Raw genomic sequence first — 27,814 nt, 5'->3', positions numbered from 1 at the left:
TAATTTTAGAAAATTTTCATCACCCCTAAAATAAAGTCATATGCATTAGCAATCACCTACCATACCACATATACCAACTCAACACTAGAAGCCACTCATCTACTTTCTGTATCTATATATTTGCCCATTCTGGATATTTCATATGAATAGAATCATACAATATGTTATCCTTTGGGACTGGCTTCTTTGCTCAGCATGTTTTAAGGTTCATCCATGTTATAGTACGTATCAGTACTTTATTTCATTTCATTGCCAAATAATTTTCTACTGAATGGATATACCACATTTTATTTATCCATTCATCAGCTGATGCACATTTGGGTGGCTTTCACTTCTGACTATTATGAATAATGTTGCTATTAACATTCTTGTACAAATTTTATGTGGACATCTGTTTTCATTTCTCTTGTGTATATACTTAAGAGGGAAATTACTGAATCATATGGTAATATTATGTAGATCAGGGTGCCAGCACAGTCAGTTTCTGGTGAGATCTCTCTTGTTGGCTTCTATTTGACAGCCTTCTCATTCTGTGCTCACATGGCCTTTTCTTGGTGTATGTGCAGGGAAAGAAAAAGAGAGAGAAAGACAGAGACAGAGAGTTCTTTTAAAGACATTAATCCTATCCAAATCAGGGCCCCACCCTTATAAATTCATTTAAGCTCAATTACCTACTTATAGACACCATCTCCAAATACAGTCACATTGGGAGTTAAGACTTCAGCATATGAATTTGGGTGGAGGGTGCACAATGTAACAAGGAAACTCCCTTCTATTCCTAGTTTGTTTAAGGATTTTTATCACAAATGCATTTTGGATTTTATCAACTGCTTTTCCTGAATTTATTGAGATTATAATGTGTTTTTTAATATTTTATTTTATGAATATAATGTATACATTAATAGAATTTCAGATATTAAAATAACCTCACATTCTTAGGATAAATACCACTTGGTCAAGGAGTATAAGACTTTTACATTCTTTGAATTTGGTTTACTGATGTTTTGTTGGAAGTTTTTTTGTCTTAGCACCTTTAAGGAAAATCAACTGACCATAAATGTAAGGGTTTATTTCTGGACCCACAGTTTTACTGCATTGATATATATGTCTGTCCTCATGCCAGTCCCACATTGTCTGGATTACTGCAATGTTGTTATAAATTTTGAAATTGGTATGAGTTCTACAACTTTGTTCTTCTTTTTCAAGATCGCTTGGCTGTTCTGGGTCCCTTGCATTTACGTATGAATTTTAGGATCAGTTTGTCAATTTCTGCAAAATTCCAGGAGGATGTTGATAGGGATTGCACTGAATTTGCACCAATTTGCAGAGTATTGTCATTAACAATATCGACACTTTCCAGCCATAAACATGGGGTATCATTCTATTTATTTAGATCTTCTTTAAAAATTTCCAACTATGTGCTGTAGTTTCTCATGTACAAGCCTTCTCTTGTTAAATTTATCCCTAAGTATTTTATTCTTGTTGATGCTCTTGTGAATGGAATTGCTTTCCTGATTTCAGTTGTGGACTGTTTATTGATAGTTTGTAGATACACAGTAGTAATCCCTTATCCACAGCTTTGCTTTTCACAGTTTCAGTTACCCATTTCCACATGGTCCAAAAATATTAAATGGAAAATTACAGAAATAAACAATTCATAAGTTTTAAATTGTGTGCTCTGAGTAGCACGATGAAATCTCACGCTGCCCCACACAGGATGCGAATCATCTGCTAGTAGTCAGATAGTAGCCATCTCAGGTGTCAGACCCATTGTCTCAGTATCATGGTGCTTGTGTCCAAGTAACCCTAATTTTACTTAATAATGGCCTCAAAGCGCGAGTAGTGAGGCTGGCAATTCAGATATGACAAAGAGAAGCCGCAAAGTGCTTTCTTTAAGTGAAAAAGTCAAAGTTCTTGACTTTATAAGGAAAGAAAAAAATTGTATGCTGAGGTTACCAAGACCTACAGTAAGAATCTTCTATCAGTGACATTGTGAAGAAGAAAAAGGAAATTTGCGCTAGTTTTGCTGTCATGCCTCAAACTGCAAAAGTTACAGCCAGGGTGTGAAGTAAGTGCTTAATTAAGATGGAAAAGGCATTAAATTTGTACAATAAGGTATTTTGAGAGAGAGAGAGAGATCATATTCACATAACTTTTATTACAGTATATTGTTCTATTTTATCATTAATTATTGTTGTTAGTCTCTTACTGTACCTAGTATATAAATTAAACTTTATCATAGGTATGTATGTATAGGAAAAAACATAGTATATATAGGTTTTGGTACCATCCGTGGCATCTTGGAACGTATTCCTCACAGACAAGGGGGGACTACTATATATTTAGTTTTTGTATATTGAATTGTATCCTGCAAACTTGTTTTTCAGTTCTAGTATATTTTTAAAGAATTTCTTACTGATGTTCTATATACAAGATTATGTCATCTGTGAATAACAGTTTTACTCCTTTCCAATTTAGATGCCCTTTATTTATTTCTCTTTGTTGCTTAATTTTTATATCTATATTTATGTAGGCTATTGGTCTGTAGTTCTCTTTTTTATGATTTATTTGTATGCCTTTCGTATCAGATAAAATTGGGCCTGTAGAATGAGTTGGGAAATGTTCCCTCGTCTATTTTTGGGAAAAATTTATGGAAAATTTACATTAATTCATCTTTAAATGTTAGGTAGATTAACCATTGAACCCATCCATTCATCATGATCAAATGGGATTTATCTGGAGAATGTAAAGCTGTTTCAATATTTGTAGATCAATCAGTGTAATCCACCATATAAACAGAATAATTTTATGATTATCTCAATTGAAGCAGAAAAAGCATTTGACAAAATACAATATCCATTCATGATTTTTTTAAATCTCAGAAAACAAGAAATACAAAGGAACTTACTCAATCTGATAAACAGCATCTACAAAAATCCTACACCTAATGTCAAACTTTATAGTGTAAAACTGAATGCCTTCCTCCTAAGATTAAAAACAAGGCAAGGATGTCTGCTCTCACCACTCCTATTCAGCATTGTTGTGAAATTATTACCAGTGGAATAAGGAAAAAAATTTAAAAGAGGCATACAGATTGGAATAAAATATATGTAACACTGTTCCTATTCTCAGAAGGTATGATTGACTATGTAGAAAACCCCAAGAAAACCACAAAAGAGAAAAACGTGCTTAAACTAATACGTAGGATTAGCATGGTCACAGAATGCAAGGTCAACACAAAACAATTATTTGTATTTGCATATAACAACAACAGAAAATTGGAAACCCAAAATGTTTTAAATATAATTCTCAATAGCTTGAAAAAATGGAAACTTAGGTATAAGTCAAAAAAATCATGTGTAGGATCTGTATGCTGAAAACCACAAAATACTGATGAAAGAAATTAAAAGAACTAAATAAATGTAGATACATACTATGTTCATAGACTAGAAAACTCACTTAGTGAAGATGTTAATTCTCCAAAAATTGATCTAAAGGTTCAATGCAATGCCAACCAAAATTCCAGCAGGATTTTTTTGTAAACGATGACAAGCTGATTCAAAGTGCTTAACAAAGGGCAAAGGGACTAGGATGAGGATAAAACAATTTTGAATAAGCAGAGAAAGTTGGAGAAATTACACTACCTGACTTTAAGATTTAGTATAAGGATACAGTAATCAAGGCAGTTTGGTTAAGGGATAAACATATAAATCAATGGAACAGAAAGGAGTATAGACCTAGTCCCAACAAAATATGGCCCATGAAGTTTTTACAAATGTCTGAATACAATTTAATTGAGAATTTTTAGTCTTTTTAATAAATAGCATTGAAATAATTGGACATACATATGCAAAAAAAGGACCTCACACTTTATGCAAAAATTAACTCAAAATGGATCATAGATTCAACTTTTAAATGAAAAACTATAAAACTTTTATAAGAAAACAGGGGAAAGACTTCATGACCTGAAATTAGGCAAAGAAGTCTTAAACATGACACCAAAATTATGATTCATAAGACAAATTGCCTTCTTCAAAATTAAAGATTTTTGCTCTGAGCAATTCACTTGTTAGGAGAATAAAAATCAAGCTGCAAGCTGGAAGAAAATATTTTCAAATAATATACCCAACAAAGGACTTGTATCATGAATATATAAAGAGCTCTCAAAACTCAAAAATTAGGGCTTCCCTGGTGGCGCAGTGGTTGAGAGTCTGCCTGCCAATGCGGGGGACACGGGTTCGAGCCCTGGCAGCAAGAGCCTGTGAAAAATCCTAACAAAACCTTCAGGGGGGCGGTGAGTTGCAGGGAGAGCAGCCAGCCTCAGGCTGAGAATGTGGACGAGACGTGTCAGTAGGACAGTGTGTGCCTGTGTGTCTGGATCAGGGGTGGGGCAATGAGGAGTTGGGGAACAAGAAATGGGATGGTAAGGTATGCTGGGGGTGCAGAGGTTGGGGGCCCACAAGTTGTTGGCAGTGCTGGAAAGCCAGGCAGCAAAACTGGGATTCAGTGCATTGGGCAGAATGGAGTCACTGTATATATAATATGAATCACAAATACACAGGCATATGTGTGTATGTGTGTGTGTGTGTGTGTGTGTATGATACATGTGTGTGTATATTATATGCGTAAGTATATATATTTATTATGTTTATGTATGTATATATAGTTATACATATCAAGAAAAAGTACTCACCCAGAAATCCACCAGGGAAAAGTTTTCCTGTGTTTCATTAAATTGGGTGAGGACTTTTTTTGTTTTAAAGTTTTCCTTGTGGGACTTCCCTGGTGGCACAGTGGTTGGGAAGCCGCCTACCAGTGCAGGGGACACGGGTTCGAGCCCTGGTCCAGGAATATCCCACATGCCACGGAGCAACTAAGCTCGTGCGCTACTGACCCTGCACTCTAGAGTCTGCAAGCCACAACTACTGAGCCCACGCACTGCAACTACTGAAGCCCGCACGCCTAGAGCCCGTGCTCCACAACAGGAGAAGCCACTGCAATGAGAAGCCCGCACACTGCAACGAAGAGTAGCCCCTGCTTGCCACAACTAGAGAAAGCCTGTGCACAGCAACAAAGACCCAAAGCAGCCAAAAATAAATTTAAAAAAAAAAGTTTTCCTCGTATTCATTAAACTTTGTGTGATTTTAGCTGCTAACTGGTTTTGCAGGAGAGGGAATGATATCCTATAGCATGTAGACTACTGTCTGTACAATGAATGACCTCTATTGATGTGGCCTAATTCTCCAGCCCAAAACCCTCTTCTGATAATCCAACCCATGTTTCCTACTGCCCAAGGGACAGCTTGAGGTGGATAGCGCACTCCACCTCACCATCTACATGGCCCACACTGACGTCATTCGCCATGCCCTTCATCATCTCTACTCCTCACTCAAATCACCACCAGCTCTTCTTCCTCAATCCACAATCTCAGGTAGGAGAAACAGCTTCTACCTAATCAGCAAACTTCAGAACTCAGAATCATACACTCTAACACCATTTCACAGGATTTTCCTAAAATCTCTCCTTATCTCTTCCCAACCACAGCTGAATTAAGTCCCTTGTCATTTTGTTTTGCTTTGTTTACTCATTGTTTTTAACTCATTATGTGTTCAATAAATATTAGTTGAATTGATAAATGAAGGAATAAATCAATCAATCAAAATGCTGGAGGATCACATTCAATGATTTAAAATGTAGAGCCTGTCCCCTGCCTGGGCCTTCTGCCTGCGTGGAGGAAACCCAAAGTGTTACAGATGCTCACGTAACTTCAGAAATCCCATGGGAAAATCTCACTGAGAGTGTCATTTTGGACATCTCCCCATGTGCAAACACCATTTTAGAGGTGGAGATGCTCTCAACAGGATAGTACCTGTTGCTTCCTGCATTGGACTTCACACATCCCCTCACTCCCAGTCAGTTTAACAAAGAAGGGTACCATCTCCACAGGACTCCATCAACCCTGCAAATGTTTGCACCATGGGCCAATCCTCTATCCCAAACAGTGTCTGGTGGCAACATAGACTGGCAGTCATAGCCACAGGACACCCGCCCTCTAGTGTCCCAACAGCTCAGAATCCGTGGGAGGCAGCCTGAGCTGGGGACAACACCTGGATCATTTTTCAATGCATGTTCACACCCAGCCCTTTTGCTGCAGAGTCTCTGAGGTGATTAGTCCCAGGGGTTGCCCCTCCAATTGCCCCCTCCTTGTGGCTGCGCACTGCCTTCCACTCTTCATTGGTGCCCCTGGCCTGTCTCAACTGGCAGACGTCGGTCACCACCCCACTCACTCACATAGCCCAGCTGCTACGGAGGGGTCCACTGCACACAGGGGCACATCCCAGCCTCCAGCAGGCATCAAGACAGCTCCCTGCCCGGGGACACTGGCAAGGGAGCACTGGACCACTAGAGGTGTCAAGAAATGGAGCTCACCCAAACGATGCAGGGGAGCAGCTGTGCTCTTCCTGACAGGACACAGGGGCGACTCTAAGGCAGCGGGTGGTGTCCGGCATGTGGCTGGTCCACTCCTCCCAATGACCTACCCACTCAGACCACACTGAGACTTCCAGCTGGTCATGAGGATGCCGAGATTTCCCAGCCTATTCTTGTAAGGCGTCCAGTACCACCCACCCAGATTCCCCACCATCTCTCCTTCTGGGCCCTGAACTCTGGACTCAGAGAGCCCTGACTGCCAGCCTGCCTGGGGCCCTCTGGACTCGGTTCTGTACGTGCTCTCTTGTGGGCTCTGGCAATTGCTCTCGCCAGGATGCTCTCAATGACCCTCACTGACTGAGAGTATCCTTCCCTGGCTCCTGGTCATTCTGGCCAAATCCTTGCTTCTCAAAGTAAAGGGGAAAGGTCCTGCTGACATTTCAGAATTTTAAGTCATGCCCAGAGGAAGCCCTTTACTCAGGACATCACTGCATAAACCCAGCTTCATATGGGTGAGGGATTAAGTTAATTTTCTGCTTAACCTAATGAGAAAACGGGAGATACAAATTAAAATAACTTTGACACAATATTTTTTCACTTGTAATTTTGACCAAAATTTAAAGTATTGGTAAAATAATATGTTCATGAGAGTGTAGGATATTTACATACGTAATTTGTGAGAAAATATACTGGAATACAATGTTGGCAATATTTATAAAAATTTTAAATATTCATGCCCTTTGCACATTAACACAACTTCTATGTTATATCTTTATTATTAGAAAACATATAAATTTTCCAAAAAAATTCATGTTCATAGATGTTGATTTCTGTTCTATTAACCATAGTAACCAATTGGAAACAACTTATGTGTCCATCAGGAGGAGAAGTGTTTAATTATGGCACATACATACTTTAGAATTCTAGGGAGTAGGTGCTGTCATGGAAAGATCTTGCATTCACTTTATTAAGTGGCAAAGGTAAGTGGAAGGTTAATATATACATAATTACCAAGTATGTTAAAAGAAAAATGATATATATTTTAATATATACATTTATGGAAAAGCCTAGAATAGCCTTTAAAATAATACGAAGTGAGAGAGTGGCATGGACATATATACACTACCAAATGTAAAATAGCTAGCTAGTGGGAAGCAGCCACATAGCACAGGGAGATCAGCTTGGTGCTTTGTGACCACCTAGAGGGGTGGGATAGGGAGGGTGGGAGGGAGATGCAAGAGGGAGGAGATATGGGGATATATGTATATGTATAGCTGATTCACTCTGTTATAAAGCAGAAACTAACACACCATTGTAAAGCAATTATACTCCAATAAAGATGTTTAAAAAAATAAATAAAATAATACACACCAGCTTTTTAATTGTGGTTACCTCTGAGAAGGGGTCTGAATTTTGGAGGAACTTTGTAAAGGGGGAAATTGTGATTGATTTTTATTTTTAGAATTTTTTTACAAGAATATATGAACTACTAGCTTTCTAAGTAAAGTATTTAAATAAGCTTAAAACCAGAAATAGGAGCTGTGTGTTAATCAGTTAAAGTAACTCCTTGCTGATGCAATAGACAAAACCTGAAATACAAGTGACTTAACACGATTGTTATTGTTGTTGTTCACATAAATTCTGATTTGGGTTGGCAGGGACTTTCTGCTTTCAGGCGACTCAAGGATCCAGGCTGCTTCCATCTTGTAGCACCATTATCCTAACATAGGGTCTCCTTGTTTGCTGCTGAATGGCATAGGAAGCATGGAAAGGGCATACTGGCTCCTGCCTAACAACAAGCGGACCACCCAGGAAGGTGAGGAAGACAAGATGTGGACGAGCACTTGTAGTCTATTCCATAAGCCACCACACAGCCTCTCCCATAAGCTGTCACCTAGTAGGTGCTCAATAAAAAGCAGCGATTATAATTTGATATGACAACAACTCTCTTCATTTCTTGAAGGGAGTTTCTGAGAAAATCAAATTTACCTTGAGATTCACCAACTTTTCAGGAACGAACCTACCATGTGACAAGTGCTTTCAAATATAGGACCACACCTAGTTGTCAAAGGATTCTGTAAATCTTAGCACGGAGAAATCACCCTTCTTCACTCAATAGCACTTTCCTGCACTACTCTTTGCAATAATCTTTATAATCTCAACAGACCGAGAATTTTCTCCTTCCTTGTGATACATAGTCAAAGTCTTTTAATTTATGAGCCTCTGCTACCTTCTACATGACTGAACATCCCCGAACACCTGTACAGGTGCCTCTTGGCACACTGAGAACCAGGATTTTTCCTGTGTGGCAGGTACACAGACAAGGGGCAGTGGAAGGATGGTTGTTTTAGTCAGCTCAAACTGTTTTAATAAGATACCATCGACTTAGTGGTTTAAACAACAGAAATTTATTTCTCTTCTGGGGTCTATGAAGTCCAAGATCAGGCTGCTGATAGACTCGGTGTCTGGGGAGGACCTTCTTCCTGGTTTGCAGACAGCCATTTTCTCGTTTTATTGTCACATGGCCAAGAGAGATCTCTAGCCTATTTCTCTTCTTATAAAGACACTAATCTCATCATGGAGACTCCACCGTCATGACCATATCAAAACCTAATTACCTCCCAAAGGCTTTACTTCCTAATACTACTGCATTGGGGGTTATGTTTTCAACATATGAATTTGTGGGGGACACAAACATGCAGTTCCTAACAATGATGTTTTTTCATTTTTAAACAAAGCTAGCATGTCTGCTAAGGAACCATTTTCACCTCCTAGAAGGACTACAAAGATTTTAAGAATTTAGCCTCTGGAGCCTTTTGATTACACAGAGATTTCCACGGTCTTTCCTTATCTATCATTTATGAGGAAGGCTTTGGTTTTAACCACATGGATAAGCACATCCATCTATGTATGTGTTCTGTGATCAATTTCAAAAAGACATCCCATTAAAATCCTACTGAAAATATTAGGGTGGTTTCAAAAATAATGTATCTAACTTCAGAGTTGTATCTCACCAGCCAGTAGATTATGTGCCAAATCAGACTCTACTAACAAGCCCATTTGCAAAACACTTTGAGAGTTTGTTAAATACACTTAGGGGGAATGAACATGTATTAGCTTCCTAGGGCTATCTGGAGACCTTGAAGGAGAGCTCCATCTCGTGGCTCTCTTCTACCTTCTGGTGATCGCCAGCAACCCTCGGCATTCCTTGCCTTATAAATGCATCACTCCAATCTCTGCCTCCATTCTTCATATCCCCTTGTGTGTGTGTGTCAAATCTCCCTTTCCTTTTTCTTATATGTACACCATTCATTGTATTTATGGCCTACCCTAAATCCAAGATAATCTCAAGATTCCTAACATAATTACATCTGCAAAGACTATTTCCAAATAAGGTCACATACACAGATACTGGAAATTAGGACTGGGATATATCTATCTGGATATATATATCATATATATATATATATATATATATATATATATATATATCGGGGGTCACCATTCAACTCACCACAGATCAGTATAAACAACACTATCTATTTGAGCTTTCCAATTTGAACTTTTAAGTTGAAGGGGCTGTTGCTATTAGGGCTCCAGAGTGACAGATGGAACAGCCAGGGGACTTCTGCAGGGAGTAGGAATGTTCTATGTTAGGGGGAAGGCAGGTGCTTCTGGGTTGTCCACTGGGAGCAGGGCACAGCTTTCAGATGAGGAGACAGGGAGGAGCTAGCCAGCAGGCCAGGTTCCAGAGTTGGACAGGAGGGCACACTGGGGAAGATCAGGAGAAGCATGCTCTAAGTCAGGATATTGCTAGGACTGGACACAAATGCAGCACCTGGGTAGAGTTAGCTATTAGGGTATCCTAGGTCTCTAAGCAGGAGGACCCTAGGTAAATAAAGCTCAGACAATCCCCAAATTATGTTTTATTCTCATTTCCCCTTCCTTCTCTACGCCTGCTTTTAGTACCATCACATGGTCCTTCTTTTTGTCACCTAAGAGATATTATACAGTACTGAGAAGAGTAATAGAAGACAGACCTGCCTTGGGCTAGGAGGAGTGGGAACAACGTGGGCCCTAGATGAACTCAGACCATGGTCTAGTCTCAGCCCTGTCACTTACTAGCAGTATAATCTTGGGGAAATTACTAACACTATGAGCCTTGGATGCATCCTCTGTAAAAACGGTTTGATAAGCCCTGTCTTGTAGGGCTGCTGGAATGTATGCAAAGTATGAAAAGCATCTAGCACAGTGCCTGGCATTTATTAGATGTTTAATGAATGGCAATTATTTCTAGTATTTTTTTGTCCCCAGATCTTACTGCCCTCTCCTCTGGGACTTTGTTTTTATCCAGGACGTCTCAAATAATACACAGTTCAATCAAATCAGGCAAAAATGCAGCTTCACAAAACTCATTAAATTTTTCCTCTTAGAGGATATATTAATTTGGGGTATGGGTTAGTCTTCCACAGCTGATATAACTCAAAGCTCTTAGAATTTAAGTGAAAGACTAACTCCTTCCTTCTCTCCCAGGTATTCTTCCATCTAAAATACTATTTTCATTCATTTCACTGCCACCAAAGCCTAGACCTTGCTTAGATTTGGCCTAATTACACTCAAGATAACCTACCTTTAATGTGATTTTAACAGAGTTGGCTCTGGCTCTCTTAGGCCAGGGAAAGGAATGTCAGCCTAGTGGCTTCTGGGTACCAACTCAAGAGAGTATCACCCTATTCTCAAGAAATCACTGCAGATGATATGTATAGAGCACCTTCATGCACTGTATTAACTGCACTGGGACAAGAGTTCAGGGTAGCTCTCATACCTGCCCCAGGCAGGGATTTCCCTCTGGTTTATCCCTGATCCAAAAGTAACTACTAAGCAATTTTCCATTCCAGGCTCTTCTCTCACCTCTAAAACACACAGTCTGAGAGTCTGGCCCCTGCCACCACTCACAGCTTAATTTAAAATGAACTCCCAAAGAAGGAATTGCCATTTCTCAAAGCCCCAAACTGCCTTAGCTCAGGGCATTTCCACTCGACTGCTCGCATCTGGAGTCCCACCTCCTCACTCTTCTTTTACTTGTTCTTTAGATGATGGAGGACATCTCACCATCTTCCTGATATGACTGCTGCTCCTAACCTCTACCCTTCTATGGGTAGGGGTGTGTCTTGCTTACCCTAGAATTTCCATTATTAACACAGTGCTTTCCAAAGAGAAAATATCCAGTTAATGTTTGATGAATAAATGAGTCAGTGAGTTTTTTATTTATTAAGATCACTCCTACTTTCTTGAATAAACCAAGCAAATCCAAGTATATATCCTTTAATTTTACTGAACAATAGATTAAAATGGTTAAGGGAATCAAAAAATTAAGATTTGTTAAGATTACTCCTACTTTCTTGAATAAGCCAAGCAAGTCCAGGTATATATTTTCATATTATGGAACAATACACTAAAGTAGTTAAGGGAATCCAAAAATGAACCAGTTTTTACATTTTTTTCTCTATTGTCTGCTGAGTTCTTTCACATTTCCAAGAAAATTCCTATTCCAATGCCATGTTATCTTGTTCCGGATCACAAAATAAGATGGAAGGTTCCCCAACTTGTTTTGCAAAATATCAAAACTCTTATTCTTAAATCTGATGTTTAGCAATAAATGTGACCAATATCATTTATAAACAGATTCTAAAGTTAATAAACCTATTAAAGGAAAAGCATTTGAAAAAAATACCAAAAGGAAAACAAAAAAAGATAAACTTTCAAGTCACCCATACAGAACAGGAACACAAAGTTGTTGCACAGTGTGTTCTCCCCAGCCTGACCCCGACCCTCCTCTACTTAGAACCCTGACTGCCCTCTCCAAGCACAGAGTGAAGATTTGCACTCATTCTTCAGTTGGGTCAGAAACTGCTGAGGAATGCTGCACAATGAACATGGCAGTAGTACTATCCAAGGGGCCAACTGTGGCCCCGACTCTCTTCGTCATCTCTTAAAGCCTCCTCATACCAGTATGAGAAGGAAATGGGGTCAGTTCCTTTGATCTTGGCCAAAAATTCCAGAACTTTCAGCTTGCTGGTTTCAGCATAGGCCCTTGGACCCCACAGGAATTCGTACCGTGGAGGATCACTATTAGGCACCTTCCGGTACACCAAATAATTCTCCTGCACCCAATCTCTGGTGATGAGCTTCCTGGGCTCCCCAAAAATGAAGTGCTTCCTCCCAGCATACACGCCTAACATATTCAAGAAATCCCAGATGTTTTCCTCAGGGGCACAGTTGCCCTCTATGAAAATCACACCCAGGATGATTACCAGGAGGCCATTTTTAGGCATGCTCTGGTCATCACTAAGCATCTCATCATGGGTGAGGTCTAATGAGTTGACAAGGACATAGGAGTGGATTTTGGGGTCCACTTCCTTCACATCAATGCCGGAGATCACCTCTAGGCACTTAGAAGCTTTCTTGAAGATCACAGAAAATTGGTTTTTGTACTTTTTGCTGACAACCTTTAGCATTTCTGCCTTTGTGAAGGGCTCCTTCAGTCGATATTTGAGGACCATGAAATGCAACAAATCAGCCACCTTTTCATCCTGCAGTTCTCTGAGCTAGGATCTGGTGTCTACTGAGGCCTGGAGAGAGCGTGTGCCCTCTTCTTCTTGGATGCTGGAGCTTCTATCTGATGTGCTCCATGACATGAAGGAGAAGGAGCTCTGAGGACTCTGGGGAGGACCCAATGTCTCAGTGGCAGGCTCCTCCTCCTGCTCCCCCTCCTGCTCCTCCTCCTCCTGCTCCCCCTCCTGCTCCCCCTCCTCCTGCTCCCCCTCCTGCTCCCCCTCCTGCTCCTGCTCCTCCTGCTCCTCCTCTGGGGCGCCCAGTAGCAGAGGAGAGGAAGGGGGGGAAGTGGAGGGGTAGGAGAAAGTGAAAGAGCAAGAGGAAACAGAGGCAGTCTCCTCCTCCTCCTCCTCCTCAGCTGTGGGAACCTGTACTATCAGCAGGCCTTGTACGTCACTTAGGGTCTGAAAGCCTGGCTCAAATGTGAGGCACAGATGCTTTGGAGAGCGAGGCATGATGACTCTTGTTGGAGGCAGCAGGTAGAAGTGTAAGCAGGATGGCGGGAGATGGGATCCCACGGGCCTGGGGGAGAGAGGGAGCGGTCAGCAGCCTCAGCACAGAAATGCACCCTTGGCAGCTCTGACAAAGGCTGGCTTACAGATCTCCTCTTTAGGGGGTACTCTAGGGCCTCACAGAGCTCCTGTCTCCCTGGACAGTTTGTCCCCTAGGAACCTGTAGGAAGATGTGAGAAAGCTCCTCAGGGCGCAGCCAACCAGTACAACCCGAGGCTTCCAGGGCTGACTGTGGGCAGGTGGGTCAGGCACTGTGGGGTCCCTGGCAGACATTCAGGGTGTGCACCTCACCTTGTCTCCCAGTACTGTCTGGGCTTCCTCTGCTCTGCTGACCTGAGGACATGTGCCTCACACCAAGGCCCTCACCTCATGGTTCCTGAAGCCCCTGACAGGCGAGGAGGGGCCGAGTTCTGTGAGGTCCCCGCTGTTCTGGAGTGGATGATCCCCTCCATGCTAAGGTTCTTACCTTTCCTCTAACAAGTCTTGTGCCCTCTCCTCCTGTGCCTCTGCTAGCCTAAGGCAAGAGGTCACATTCCTTAAACAGATGAGAAGGAAGTGAAGGGGCAACACTTTCGACCACACCTGCCCAGGACCTCCCGGGTGTAATGGAAAGAGCTGAATGAAGTTTGTGGGTTCCCCCTCTCTCCTAGCTGAGTGTTGCCCTCATTCCTCACATTGATGCCTGGTAGGTTCTGGGACTCCTCCCTCTGCTGTCCTGACTCTGGCCCCTTCAGAACAAGCCCTCACCTCCCTGAGACCACCAAGAGGGAAGTGAGGGTCCACCATATCTGACCACTGTGCCCAGGGCCTCCCAGAGCTGACAACAGGGGAAGGGCAGAGCTGGGTATGCTTTCAGTCCTCGGGTGAGGGTGTGCCCCGAGGCCTCACTCAGGGTCCCTACCTTAAACTCTGGCAGAGTCTAGGAGTCTTCCCTCTGCTGACCTGATGTGGCTTCCCCTCAGACCGCCACTTCCTCAGAACGAGGACCTCACCTCCCTGAGAACCCATGGACCAAGATGAGGCACCACATCTTACCACCCCTGCTATGTCCTCCCAGTGCCAAGAGCAGGAGCTGGTCCCCATGTGTCCTGTGGTGGGGCTATCCTCAATGCCCCCTCATGTTATCCATCTTTACTCCTGACGGGGCCTAGGCTACCCCCTGCTGGCTGGAGCTCACCTTTCTGAGACACCTCTCTCACCCTTGGAGAAAGTGAGGGCATACCTATACAGCCAACCCTGCCTGAGCCTTTCCAGGCCTGAGGACAGGAGATAGCCAGACTCTATGGGGTCTCTTCTCTCTGGGGTTGGCAGTACCTTTGGTCCTCACCAAGGGTCCTTACTTTGACTCTGGTAGAGCTTGGGACTCTTCTTTCTTCCGACCTGACGTGACTCCTTCAGCTGACCTGTCTTCTCACTCACACCAAGGCCTTCACCTCCCTGAGACCCTTAAGGCAAAAGTGAAGAGACATCACATCCAGCCACCGCAGCCTGGGGTCTGGCATGGCTGACAGCAGGGGCTGGGTTCCCTCTGTTCTGGGATAAGGAGTTCCCTCTGTCTTCCCTCAATGTATTCTTTACCCCTGGAGGGCCTGGGCCCACCTTATCTGGTGACCTGAAATCATCCTTCTCAGACCAAGGCTTTACCTCCCAGGGACACCTCCACGCGCCCCTTGCAGGCAGTGAGGGTACACCACATCTGGGCATTCCTGCCCGGATCCTCCCAGGGCAGACAGTGGGGACAGGGTGGAATTTCTGTGAGACCCCTTCTGTCTGTTTTAGGGGGTAACCTTAGTCCTCCTTCAAGGCCTTTAGCTGACCTTGACTCCTCAGATTCTGGGACTCCCCCCTTTGCTGGTGTCATCAGCTCAGAGCAAAGCCTTCACCTGTCTGGGACACCCCAGACAAAGTAAAAAGACACCAAATCCAGCCACAGCTGCCTGGGGTCTGTTCTAGCGTGGGGAATGCACTCTCTCCTCGTTCCAGGTATTCATCTGTACCCCTGGCAAGGCCTGTCCTACCCTCTGCTGACCTGAAGTTTCCTGCTCCGACCCAGACCTTACCTCCCTGAGACACTCCATCCCCCTGACCCCTGGCAGAGCTTGCAGCAGAAGGGACAGTTCCTCCCATCTGCTCACCTCTACTCTGATCCTCCCAGCGCTGAGACTCTGTGGCATCCTTCTTTTCAGGGAAAGGGGGCCTTCAGGCCTCCCAGTGGTCCTTACCTTGACTTCTGATAGAGCCTGGGACCCCTCAGACCGACGCTGTGACCTCTCTGAGACCCTCCCCCCAGCAAAAGTCAGGAAATGCCACATCTGGCCAACCTTGCCTGTGGTCTCCTGGGGCTGACAAGAGGGGCAGGGCTGGGTTGGGGCCCCTTCTCTCTAAGATGGGTATTTTCAGGGCAGACAGAGGCCAAGCCTACCTGGGAGGGAGGTCCTCTCAATCCTCCCTCACGGTCCTCTCTATTACCCTGAGGTCCAGCCCTCAGAAAAAGTCTCACCTCCCTGAGACTCCCAGAGTGGAAGTCAATAAACGCCACGTTTGGCAACCCTGCCATGTGGCCTCCCAGGGCTGACAGCAGGGGCAGGTTGCTGGGAGACCCCTCTCCCAGGGTGGGAGGTCCAGCAAATCTTCCCTCAGGGTCCTCATCTTGACACCTGGCAGCATGCGGTACTCCTCCCGCTGCTGAACTCAGGCACGCCCACCAGGCCAAGGTCTTCCCCAGCCCGGGAACCCCCCAGAAAAAGAGTGAGCCGGGGGCCACATCCAGTAACCATCCTTGGCTCGCCCGTTTCGACAGCAAGGGCAGAGAACTGCTGGGCCCCATCTGTCCTGGTGTACGGGGGACCCTCAGTCCTTAATCTGAGCCCGGGAAAGCCTGGGGCTCCTCCCTCCACCGAGCTGTCCCTGCCCCTTCAGGTCTCCGGCCTCGCTCCCCTGAGAACGTCCAGATAAAAGTAACGAGAGGCCACACCCTGCCACCCCTGCCAGGACCTCCTAGGGCTGACAGCAGGGGCTGAACGCCATCTCTTCGGTGGCGGGGGAGCTCCCGTCCCCCGTCAAGGTGCTGCCGTCGGCCCTCAGGCAAAGGCGTCTCTCCCGGAGACCAACCCCACGGCGTCCTGAGGGAACGAGGGGGCATCACTGAGCCCTCCCGGGGGGGGGGGGCTCGAGGGGCTCCGCGTCCGCGGAAGGTGCCCTCGTCCATCCTCACGGCTTCCCACGCAGTCGCCACGGGGCCCGCCCCCCTCCCTTCTTCTGACCCGAGGCCGCCGCCTCAGCCCACGGCCACCACGGCCACCACGGCCCCAGGGCGCCAGGCAGAGCCGTCAGGAGACGGAGAGGGGCCCCGCGGCCCACAGCCCCGCCCGAGTCGGCTCAGGGCGGACAGCCAGCCGGGCGGGGCGGGCGCCCACGGGCCCCCGGTGCGGACTGCGAGGCCCCCTCGGTCCTCCACGAGGGTCCCCCTTAACAGCCGGCAGGGCCGGCCCCCCCCCCCCTTTTCTGACCCGAGTCCAGCCCCGACGGACAGGGCCCCGGGCCCCGACGCTCCTGACACGGAGGCCCAGGGAGAACACCTCCGAGGCCCGGCCTGGGCTGCCCGGGGCGCCGCGCAGGGCGGGCGGGGGAATGCGGAGAGCGGCCCTCGGGCCTTCCTCCCAGTCCTCACCTCCGCGCCGGCCGGCTAGGGCCTCTGCCTCCGCCCACCCAAGTCCGCGCCACCGGCCCCAAGCGGCCCCAACCGGCACCAACCGACAACGCCTCGTTCCCTCAGCCCCCGGCCGGAAGTCAGGCACCTCACATCTGGGGCCCCTGCCCGGGGCCTCGAGGAGGACGGCAGGGTTAGAGCGGGCCGGAGGGGCCCGTCTAGGGTAGCTGAGAGGGTCGCTCTCCTCCCTGTGGACCCTCGCCTTGCCGCCCGGCGGGGCCTGGGCTCGTTCCTCTGCTGCCCAGTCCAGTCCCCACTAACGAGCCTCACCACGTGCCCAGAAAGCCTGCCTGCGTGTTCTCAGAGCGGCCAGCAAGCGTGCGGCGGAACCCCCTGCGGTGGGCCTCTCGTCCCTCTGGGTCCTCCCCTTACACCAGACAACGCCTGGGGCTCCTCCCGCCCGCGAGCCCTCAGACTAGCCCCGCGTCCCTCAGACTCCCGACAGCGCCCGAAGCGCCACAGCTGACGGCGTGTGCCGGCGGCTTTCCAGGACGGCCGGCACAGGCGGGGCGAAGCCTCTGCAGTGGAGGCCTCTCCCTCCTATCTCAGGGGCCGCACCTGGAAGCTTGGCAGAGCCTAGGAATCCTCTCTCTTCTGATCTAAGTCTGCACGCCTCAGAGACAGCCTCCTGTCCTGCAGACTCCTGAGGTGCTAATCTCGACACGCCACACCCAGGGACCCTGCCTGGGGTCTCCCAGGGATGAGAGCAGGGGCAGGGCGGGGGTCGGGCTTCCCGCTCTTTCGGCGGGGCGCTGACGGGATTCTCACTCTTTCTTCAGGGCGCTGACAGGATCCCTGCGCTGGGGTGGAAAAGCCACTCAGTCCTGGCTCAGAGTCCTCACCTTGACTCCAGCACTGCCTGGGCTGCTTCCCTCGTGGGCTCCAGAACAAGCCGCTGCTCCCTGAGAACATCAAGGAAGAAGTGAGCGAACGTTATGTCGGCTACGACGTGCCACGGCTGCGGAGGGCAGAGGCAGGCAAGCTACCCTCCCGCTCTGAGATTGTAGGCATACCCGCAGACTTGTCCGAGGTAGTATTTATATTTACTCCCGACAGGGCTTGTACGGGCCCTCTGTCTTGCTGACCTGATGATGCGTCCCTCGGTCCAAGGTCCCCGTTTCCCTGAGACCGCCCCCTCCAAAGAGGACGTGGGGGAGGGGTGCGCTGCCCCGGGTGTCCCGTGCTGGTTGCGCGGGCGGCTTCGTGTGGGTCCCCCACTGTCTGGGAAGGGGGTCGCCACAGTCTTGCCTCAAGATCCTCCTCTGGATGCCTGGCAGGGCCTGGGCCCCCTCCCCTCTCCTTACATGAAACAGGGCCCCTCAGAGCAAGGTCCTCACCTCTCTCTGATGCCCGAATGGGAAGTCAGCAGACCCCACATCTGGCCACCATGCTTTAGGGCCTCCCAGGGCTGAAAGCAAGTAAAGGGCTGTATTCTGTGGTACCTCCTCTGTCTGCGGCAGGCTTTTTTTTTTTTAATGAATGTATTTATTTATTTATTTATTGGCTGCGTTAGGTCTTCGTTGCTGTACGTGGGCTTTCTCTAGTTGTGGCGAGCGGGGGCTTCTCTCCGTTGTGGTGCGCGGGCTCCTCATTGTGGTGGCTTCTCTTGTTGCGGAGCACGGGCTGTAGGTGCACGGGCTTCGGAAGTTGTGGCACTCGGGCTCAGCAGTTGTGGCTCGCGGGCTCTAGAGTGCAGGCTCAGTAGTTGTGGCGCACGGGCTTAGTTGCTCCGTGGCATGTGGGATCTTCCCGGACCAGGGCTTGAACCCGTGTCCCCTGCATTGGCAGGCGGATTCGTAACCACTGGGCCACCAGGGAAGCCCCATGCAGCAGGCTTCTATGTGGTCCTCCCTCAGGGTCCTCACCTTGATGTCTGGTGGTGATCTGATGATGACAGTGTCTACCTGTCCCTCCCTTCTGACCACATCCAGTGACCATGCCCTGGGGCTTCCCAGGGCTAACCACGGAAAGAGAACAGGGCTGGGGCCAATTGCTTTAGGCCCTCAAATCCTCCTTCAAGTCCTTACCTGACAACTGGCAAGATCTGGACTCCTCCCTCTACTGACCTATGCCTGCCACCTTCAGACCAAGGCCTCCACCTTCCTGAGACCCCCAAGCCGGAAATGAACAGGGCTGCTCAGCCTGAGACCCCTGCCTGGAGTCTTGCAGGACTGACATCAGCAGTAAAGCAGGGTTCTGTGGGGTACCCTCTGTTCTGGAATGGTGGACCCTTCAATCCTCTTTGAGAGTCCTCATCTTGTATCCTGGGTTGTCAATTAAATACAATGTGGGAAATTACCCCTCTCTGCCATCTCTGACCATTTGCTCAAGTGCAACTCCTACAAAGCATGGTTTCAGGTTCCAGGCTAGTTGCTGTGTGGAAGAGTAGCAGCACCCATGACAGAGAAGAAGCCCAACTTCGCAATGGGTCTCTTCACCAGCCAGACTTCGATTTTAGAAACTTTGTTCTAGAACAAATTATTTTCTACATGGAAGAGGCTGAAGAGTTGCGATTATGGGATGTCCTGCCTCTTTTGAGCTTATCTAACATTGCGTTGTCCAGTGAGGTGATTTTCTTTTTTATAACCCTCATTCATAGTAAGAAATATATTGTACATTGTGTATCTCTGCCAGGTATATATGTAGAATGTGTGTGTTTGTGTGTGTGTGTATTTCATGAATACCTACCTTACTGTGGGTGATTCATTGTGATACTCACTATCCCACTTTTAGTCCACTTTTTTTATTCTGCTTAAATAATATATTTTTTAAAAAGACCAGCCCTTTACCCACTAGAGTGGTTTCAAGTGATTATTAGCAGACTCGAGTCATACTGGCTAAATCAACCCATCTCTCCTGCTGTCCTGACATTACTCCAGGGATACTGGCATCTGGGGTCTTAGGTGCAGCCTGAGATTACTACAATGAAGCAGGAGCAGAAGTTTTTACACTTTGTTCCTCCCTATCCTGTCATCTTCCTTCTGTTACAGTCTACACACTCTCCCCAATCTGTCTTAGCCCCAGAACTCCCTCACCCCAAACACAAGTTCAACACAGTCCTCAGTCTTCCCCAGGGGTTTCTCATGTTTTGTCACTTAGATTTTATTATGTGTATTTATGAGGGTTTTTTTATTCTACCTTCTGTGGTTTTCCAGGCTTGATTTTGGGAGAAGACAGCTGCCCAAGTTTGATTGTCAGCTTAGCAGCTACAGGTAAGGCACTAAATCTGTAAATGAGAATTGACATCTTTACAATGATGTGTATCCCATCAATAAGTATGATATACTGCCCTGTTTATCTGGGACTTATTTTACCTGGATCTATCAGTAAACTTTTATAGTTGCCTCTATAAAGATCTCATACATTTTTGTGATGATTCTTTTAAGGTAATTTTTGGATTTTATTGCTGTCGTGAATGGGATATTTTCTATTACATGTTCTAATTAGTTATTGCTTTTATGTGACAAGGCTCTGGCTTTTGCTATAGTGAATTTATACTGTCTTTCTGAGGTTTCTTACTCATTTGAATATTCCACACGCTTATTCCTTAGAATTTTCTACACAGGTGATATTATCACCAAATAGTATATCTTTCTTTTCAGTATTCATACCTCTTATTTATTTTGATATCCACAGCTCTGACTTTGTGTTCCAGTATCTTTTTTGAATGGTAAAGATGATAGCATGTATCTATATCTTTTCCCTGACTTTAATGGAAATGCTTCTAGTATTTCACATTAAAGTATGTTTGCTATAGATTTGGGGGAATGGAAGTTCCCTTGTAATCTTAGTTTGCTAAAAGAATTCCTATGAACTTGTAATGAATTTTTTAAGATTTTTTTTTCGGTACCCATTGATGCAATTGAATGGTTTTCTCTTGATGTGAGCTGAATTGTGTACCCCAAAATTCATACGTTGAAGTCCTAAACTAACACACTCTTTAAATTTGTTAATATAGGGAATTACAATTGAAAGTATTTCCTAATGTTAAATCGTGTTTTCATTCCTCAGACACAGTCTCTTTGTTCATTTAATTCACTGCTGTGTTGAATATGCTATTAATCTATTTAAGATATTTACTGCCATGTGAGTGAGCTTGGCTCAAGTGTTATTTTCATGCGGAGTCCTCATCTGGTTTTTGAATTAAGGAATAACTGCCCATCATTTTATATGGTTTAGAAGAGATTACATGACATGGTGATTTGGTCCTTCCTGACCATTTGATAGAATGGGCCTTCAAACTGCTTGTCCTGGAGCATTTAAGGATGGCTTAAGCTTTGAAAACAGTTTCAGTTTGTATGGTTCAATTGGAATTCTCTATTTCTTTATGAACCAATTTGATCTTTTTTTTCTAAAAAGTGGTCTATTTCACTTAGGATTTCATATTTAATGACATGATATTTATAATAAAAACTTTTTATTATAGAAATTCTAAAACATACACAACAGTAGAGAGAATAGTGTAATGAACCCAATATACCTGATACTCAGCATCAACAATCATCAATGCATGGCCAACATGGTTCTAATTATACCTCCATCCACCACCATCCCCACCAATCTTTGCTGCTTGAATAATGCAACAAATCCAAGACGTTGCACCATTTCTCCCCTAAATATTTTGGTATGCATTTTAAAAGATAAGGACTCTTTTATAAACTATAAACTCAATGCAATTATCAACCCTAAAAATTTAAATGTCATTAATATCAAATATCCAGTTATATTCCACAATTACCTAATGGCCATATATATATTTTTTTTTAATTGGTTTCCTTCAATTGGTGCCCAATTATGATCTATACATTGGGATTTTTTATTATGTCCCCTAAGTTATTTTTAATCTACAGTTTCCCCCATCACCTTTTTTCTTTGAAATTGATTTTTATTGTTTAAAAAACACATACACAGGTCTTGTGTTCTATATTGTTTCCCATAGTCTGGATTTTGCAGATTGCAACACTTCGGTGTCCTTTAACATGTTCTTCAGCCCCCTGTACTTCTTTACATTGCTAGTTAGAGGTAGAAACTTGATCAGATTTTTTTTTGTATTTTTTTTTATGTTTTGCAAGACTACTCCATAGGTGATGCTGTGTACTTCCAATAGGAGGGTACATAATGTCTGGTTATCTCTCTTTGTGCTGATGCTGGCAGTCATTGATGACCATTATCCATTAATCCCTTAGGGCTTGAAGAATGATCATTTCTTATTCTCTCATTCCTTCTTAGTTTATTAGAGCTGAAATACCCCTATAATATGTGGAAATTGTTCTTGGTACATCATTTGGTTATCCTGAGGGAAAGGTGTAATATATTTGCTGTGCTCTCTTATAATATTTAAACCTCTTCTGCATCTATATTTTGTACAATTTGATTTAAGTTATATTGTTTATTTCTGCTTTTATCTTCAGTAATCATATTTTTTAAATTTGTCTATTTTACAAGATTTTCAAAGAACTGGCTTTTGTTATTTGGCTCTACTGTTTTCCATTTCATTATTTCTGCATTTACCTTCATTATTTCCTACCTTCTACTTCTTTAGGTTTAACATGGTATTTATTCCCTAGCTTCTTGAATGGCTTGGATGTTTTAAACATTTCTTACTTTCTAATACATCTATTTAAGGCTATATATTTCCCTCTGAGTAGCGCTTGGGCTGCATCACATAGGTAAAGATAAATATATCATCTGATTACTTATATTATTAGAATTTTTTCAAAATACATACAAAAGCTAGGAGTGTAAAAAATATTTTTGATTAGGATATGAAGAATATGAGAGATATATAGTGTTATTTGGAGGTTTCAGGATCCAGAGGCATTTGGGGGGTTTGGGGTTGTTTTTTAATTAATTATAGAAGAAACTTGAACATATTTAACTGTTGGTGACAGAATTGGGTTTATCCCAGGAATGTGATGAAGTTTAATACTAGAAAATCTGTCACTATAATTGGCCACACATGTAACAGTCAGGGATTGTCCAGGAAAATAGAAATCATGATAAATACTTAAAGCAGAGAATTGGTTACGAAAATGATGGAGAAGCTAAACAGGGGACAGTTGGGGAACCCTATAATTGGCAACATAAAGAAGTCGTTCCCACCTCTAGGCTGGAAGGACAAAGAGAGAAGATAGTGTTACTGGAGCCTACGTGTTGGGTTCAATAGGATTTGGAGCCATGGTGGATCAATCTGATGGGGCTGGAACCATGGAAAATATGTAGCCATTGAAGGGGAAACTATCTGATGCAGAGGAAGAAGGAGAAAAACTGGCTGTTCCATCCTCCTGGGTTTAATATCCTGTTAGTCTGCCTGTTGGCAGAACCCAGATGGCAGCAAAATGTTGGCCAGCCTAAGAATTGCAGACTGTAGGATTCAGCCTGTGTGTATTATAGGGCAGAGCAGAGGACAAGTGAGGGGTGAATCTGAGGGCAGTTAAACCCAGGACAAGCATACCATGTTGACAGATTAAATGAGAAAAATCATATCTAAATTGATATAGAACAGTGTTCAATAATGTATCTTGTCCTCATCCCACACCTGCCCAAGTCCAGGCTAGGTTAGGTGTTCTTCTCTGTACTCCCATACCCCTTCTATGATCCTCCTCTCATCATCAAATTAATTTTCAAGATGTGATTGACAGTTTACTTGTCTATCTCTATAGACCATGCCATGTCTCCCACTGTATCCATAGTGCCTGTACATTGCTTGGATCAGAGTGTGCACTGTAAATATTTGTTGTTGAATCATTTGATTTGCCATTGCATTTGAATTGTTAAATAAAATACATAATTATTTTAACTTTATAATCTTTCCTAAGTTGAGTATCACACAAAAGACACGATTGCACGAATGTAAACATGGAAATTGATTATGGTAACTGCTTCCATCTAGTCAGATTACACTCTTGCTTGAAGTAATTAGCATCAACCATTATCTAACCTAGGAATTGTATCAATCTCAATGTTTACCTGTCAATGTTCTAGAGTAAACTTAGAAACCTATGAAAGCTGGGAAATGAAGGAATCATGGAATTTATATGTTGATAGCCTCAAGAAAAAGGTCTTGAAAAGTTAGTTTTCTTTTTTCCCGAAAATTACTTTAGTAATGGAATTTTCTCAAAAACAGTGGGTAGAAAATAGAACTCTTAATCTCAGATATTGACAGAATATATTTCATTCAGGATTTAATAGAAAAATAGACAAGACCACATAGCCTGGTTGTCCTAAATGACCTTTGTATTACATGGCTATCTAGCTGGAAAGAAATTCCCTCTATAGTACACCATTACCAACATTTAGATCATAAAATCATAGATTCACAGCACAAGAAAGGGACCTTGAAGGACATTTAGTCTAGTCACCCATTGCAGTTTTAGACGCACTAGTTGTTAGAAAGTTCTTTTTTTTTTTAATATTTATTTATTTATTTATTTTTGGCTGTGTTGGGTCTTTGTTGCTGCACGCAGGCTTTCTCTAGTTGCAGTGAGCGGGGGCTGCTCTTTGTTGTAGTGCGTGGGCTTCTCATTGCGGTGGCTTCTCTTGTTGTGGAGCACGGGCTCTAGGCATACCGGCTTCAGTAGTTGTGGCTCACGGGCTCCAGAGCACAGGTTCAGTAGTTGTGGCGCACGGGCTTTGTTGCTCCACGGCATGTGGGATCTTCCCGGACCAGGGCTCGAACCCGTGTCCCCTGCATTGGCAGGCGGATTCTTAACCACTGCGCCACCAGGGAAGCCCCCTAGAAAGTTCTTTATATAAAGTCCATAACTGGTCCCTGTGTAACCATTTATTCAGTAGTTCTGGTTCTGCTTTGTGGAATCACAGTGAGTGTTTCTAAACAATCACATGACAATCCTTCAGATATTTGAAAATAGCCAACATGTTCTGCTCAAGTCTTACTTGTCCAAAGTAACATATTTGTTTCTTTCAGGAGATTCCCATAAATCAGAGTGTCTAGACCTTTGCTGTCTACTGCATTAGCCACTAGACACTTGTAGTTATTTAAAGTTAAATTAATTAAAGTTAAATATTCACATAGTCAGTCATACTAGCCACACTTCAAATATTCAATAGCCACATGTGACTAGTAGCTACTGAACTGGGAAGCACTGATAGAGAACATTTCCATCATCATCATCGCAAAAGTACTATTATTGTTCAGTGCTGGTCTAGACCTTTCTTTTTTTTTGATTAAAAACGATTTATAATTGGTGAATTATAAGTTAGGCTGGGTTGTTTTTGTTTTTCTGTTTTTGCTTTTTTTTGTACCTTTCATTATCTGGTATCTTCCTTCCAGAAGTACTACACTTTTGGGACTTTCCCCATAGAACACTGTATTACTCACGTTCAACCAGAGAAGCAGAAACACTAAGATCCAAGTCTTCATATGAAAATAGTGTTTTTTTCTGTGAAATGTAATGATCTATAAATTTGACTTTTATTTCTAAGCCTGTGGATATTTGCTTTGCAATGTTTTAGCAGGTTTCAAAACCAGAAATTCTAAACTCCTTGAAGAATTCTAATAACTCCCTGAAATGGTTAGTACAATGTCCATGTACATGCTTTTATTTTTATAATAATTTACTAACAAATTTACTGCTTGAGCACAGACAGCTCTTGTCCTGGTATTCAGGCCAGAGTTGATGTTTGTACATACACTACAGGGACAGGCTCTGGGGACAGATGGGAAAGACAACCTCCGACCTTGGGTCCCAGCACTTACCCCCATGTGCAGTACTATCACTCCCCATGACCAACAGCTGATGCCATCACTATTACCGCTTTTGCTGCCACCATCACTGCCCCCAATCTGGGCCAAGATTCCAGCCCCGCCTTCCTGTTAGGGACCTGTGGCACCCAGCACTTGCAATAAAATGAAATACAATTAAATATTCACTTCCTCCATGAACATGGGGAGGCTTGTCAGGAAACTATTTTAACAGTAGATGTAAGAGGTCATAAGAATATTAACTAGGGCACTTGTGGTAAGAATGGAAAAGAGTGAACAGATTAAGAGCGTTTTCTTTGAGACTCTTCTCATAAGCAACAGAAACTCAACTCTAACCTTATGCAAAAAAGGAACGTTAATGGTTCACATAACCAAACCAAAGGGTGTGTCTGTTCTCAGAACAGTTGGAACTGAGACCTCAAATACCACCTGGCTGCCCGCTCTGCTGTTTCCATTCTCTCTCATGTGCCTACCCTTGTAACCAAGGACAGTTGGATGCTCTACTAGAACAACTTGGTTTGACTTAGAGGAAGAAGAAATTTCCTTCCAGGAAGATAGAGATATTCCTTAGAGGGAAAGAGACACTAAGACAATAAACCAGACAATGTAAACTTCAGAAGCCTAGTCTCTAAACAAATGTCAGGCTTTTCCTAACATTTTATAAATATAGATGGAGGCTACAGAGGGCAGTACCTTATTCCTCCTAAGTGGAAGAAGGCAAATTTATATCTTGGCTTTTCCTGTCCTCAGGTCATTCTTCTGAGATGAGGAAGCAATATGTCAAGAATGATTCCCAAAGTCAGAATAACAGAGGTTTGTAATTATCTGTCTCTTTGGGTTATCCAACCTTTGTTCACCTCCATTAACTCTAATAATAAAGAGCTGATTACAGATGCCAAAAAATTATCCAAATACAAACAAAATACGGTAGAAACTCCACACTCAGAAAACCGACATATCCGTACTATCAATAATTCTTTATACTTTTTTAATATATTTATACATAAGGAAGGTGAAGGCTGGAACAAGAAACGTTGATCTTCCTGATGTGTTTTTTTTAAGATGACATAATTTTATTTTTCCTCTTGGACCCACAGGATGATCCAGGTAAGTGAGAATCTGAAGAATGTCCTAATGTGAGCATCTCATCAAAGATCGGATGCTAGATAGAACAGAATTAAGTGCTATAATTTTTCTACTCTTTTGGAGAGTAAGCCAAATTGAGGCATATTAGGGTGCAGGGTGTGATAGGTTTGGAGGGTTAACAGAAAAAGGTGATTTCTCCAGTCTTGCCTTTTCCCCAGTGCACTCCACTCTTAAGGGCAGAGGATTCTTTCTAAAAGGCAGCTCTTACCAGCTCTAACCTTGACTCAAAAATCAACCTTCTTAGTCTGGTGAGATAAGCCTCAGGAAGCCATAATGCCAAACAAAATGAGCTTCTCACCAGACCCTGAGTGCACATTGTCCTTCAGGGATCAGCTCAGATGCCACTACCTCCCTCTCCATTCTCCAAACCATATTCCCTCTTTACCCACATGTACTGGCAGTACTTTGCCCTTCTATTGCCAACTACAATTTGCCCAGTATTGGCATGATTTAAGTATATGTGAGTCTTCCCTTCTAGACTGTACATTCCAGAATTAAGTGCACATACTGACACATGAAAAGTACTCAAGAGTAGAAATAAACTGAGATGGGGGCACCAAAGATTGCCTTCAGCATCAGAATACCCATGCCCCTCTTCACCGTAGGAATCATAATGCTAGAAGTCTGGATGGCACAATGGTAGCCAAAGGTGACTGACTACTGCAGGCCAACTGAGGA

General features: G+C 44.0%; 1 long non-coding RNA gene and 1 pseudogene across 2 annotated transcripts in view; both read right to left on the bottom strand.

Moving 5' to 3' along the window:
* The window catches only part of LOC309652033, a 1,052,931-nt gene that overhangs the window by 1,019,570 nt on the left and 5,547 nt on the right, over nt 1-27,814 (bottom strand). The gene's annotated exons all lie outside the window — the stretch shown is intronic.
* On the bottom strand, nt 4,254-13,210 carry LOC309652013 (melanoma-associated antigen 10 pseudogene; annotated as a pseudogene). The gene has a single exon. The product of its transcript is annotated as a melanoma-associated antigen 10 pseudogene (transcript).

Source organism: Balaenoptera physalus, assembly GCF_965194825.1.
Source record: "Balaenoptera physalus genome assembly, chromosome: X".
Taxonomy (NCBI): domain Eukaryota; kingdom Metazoa; phylum Chordata; class Mammalia; order Artiodactyla; family Balaenopteridae; genus Balaenoptera; species Balaenoptera physalus.
This window is presented reverse-complemented; position numbering and strand designations above follow the sequence as displayed.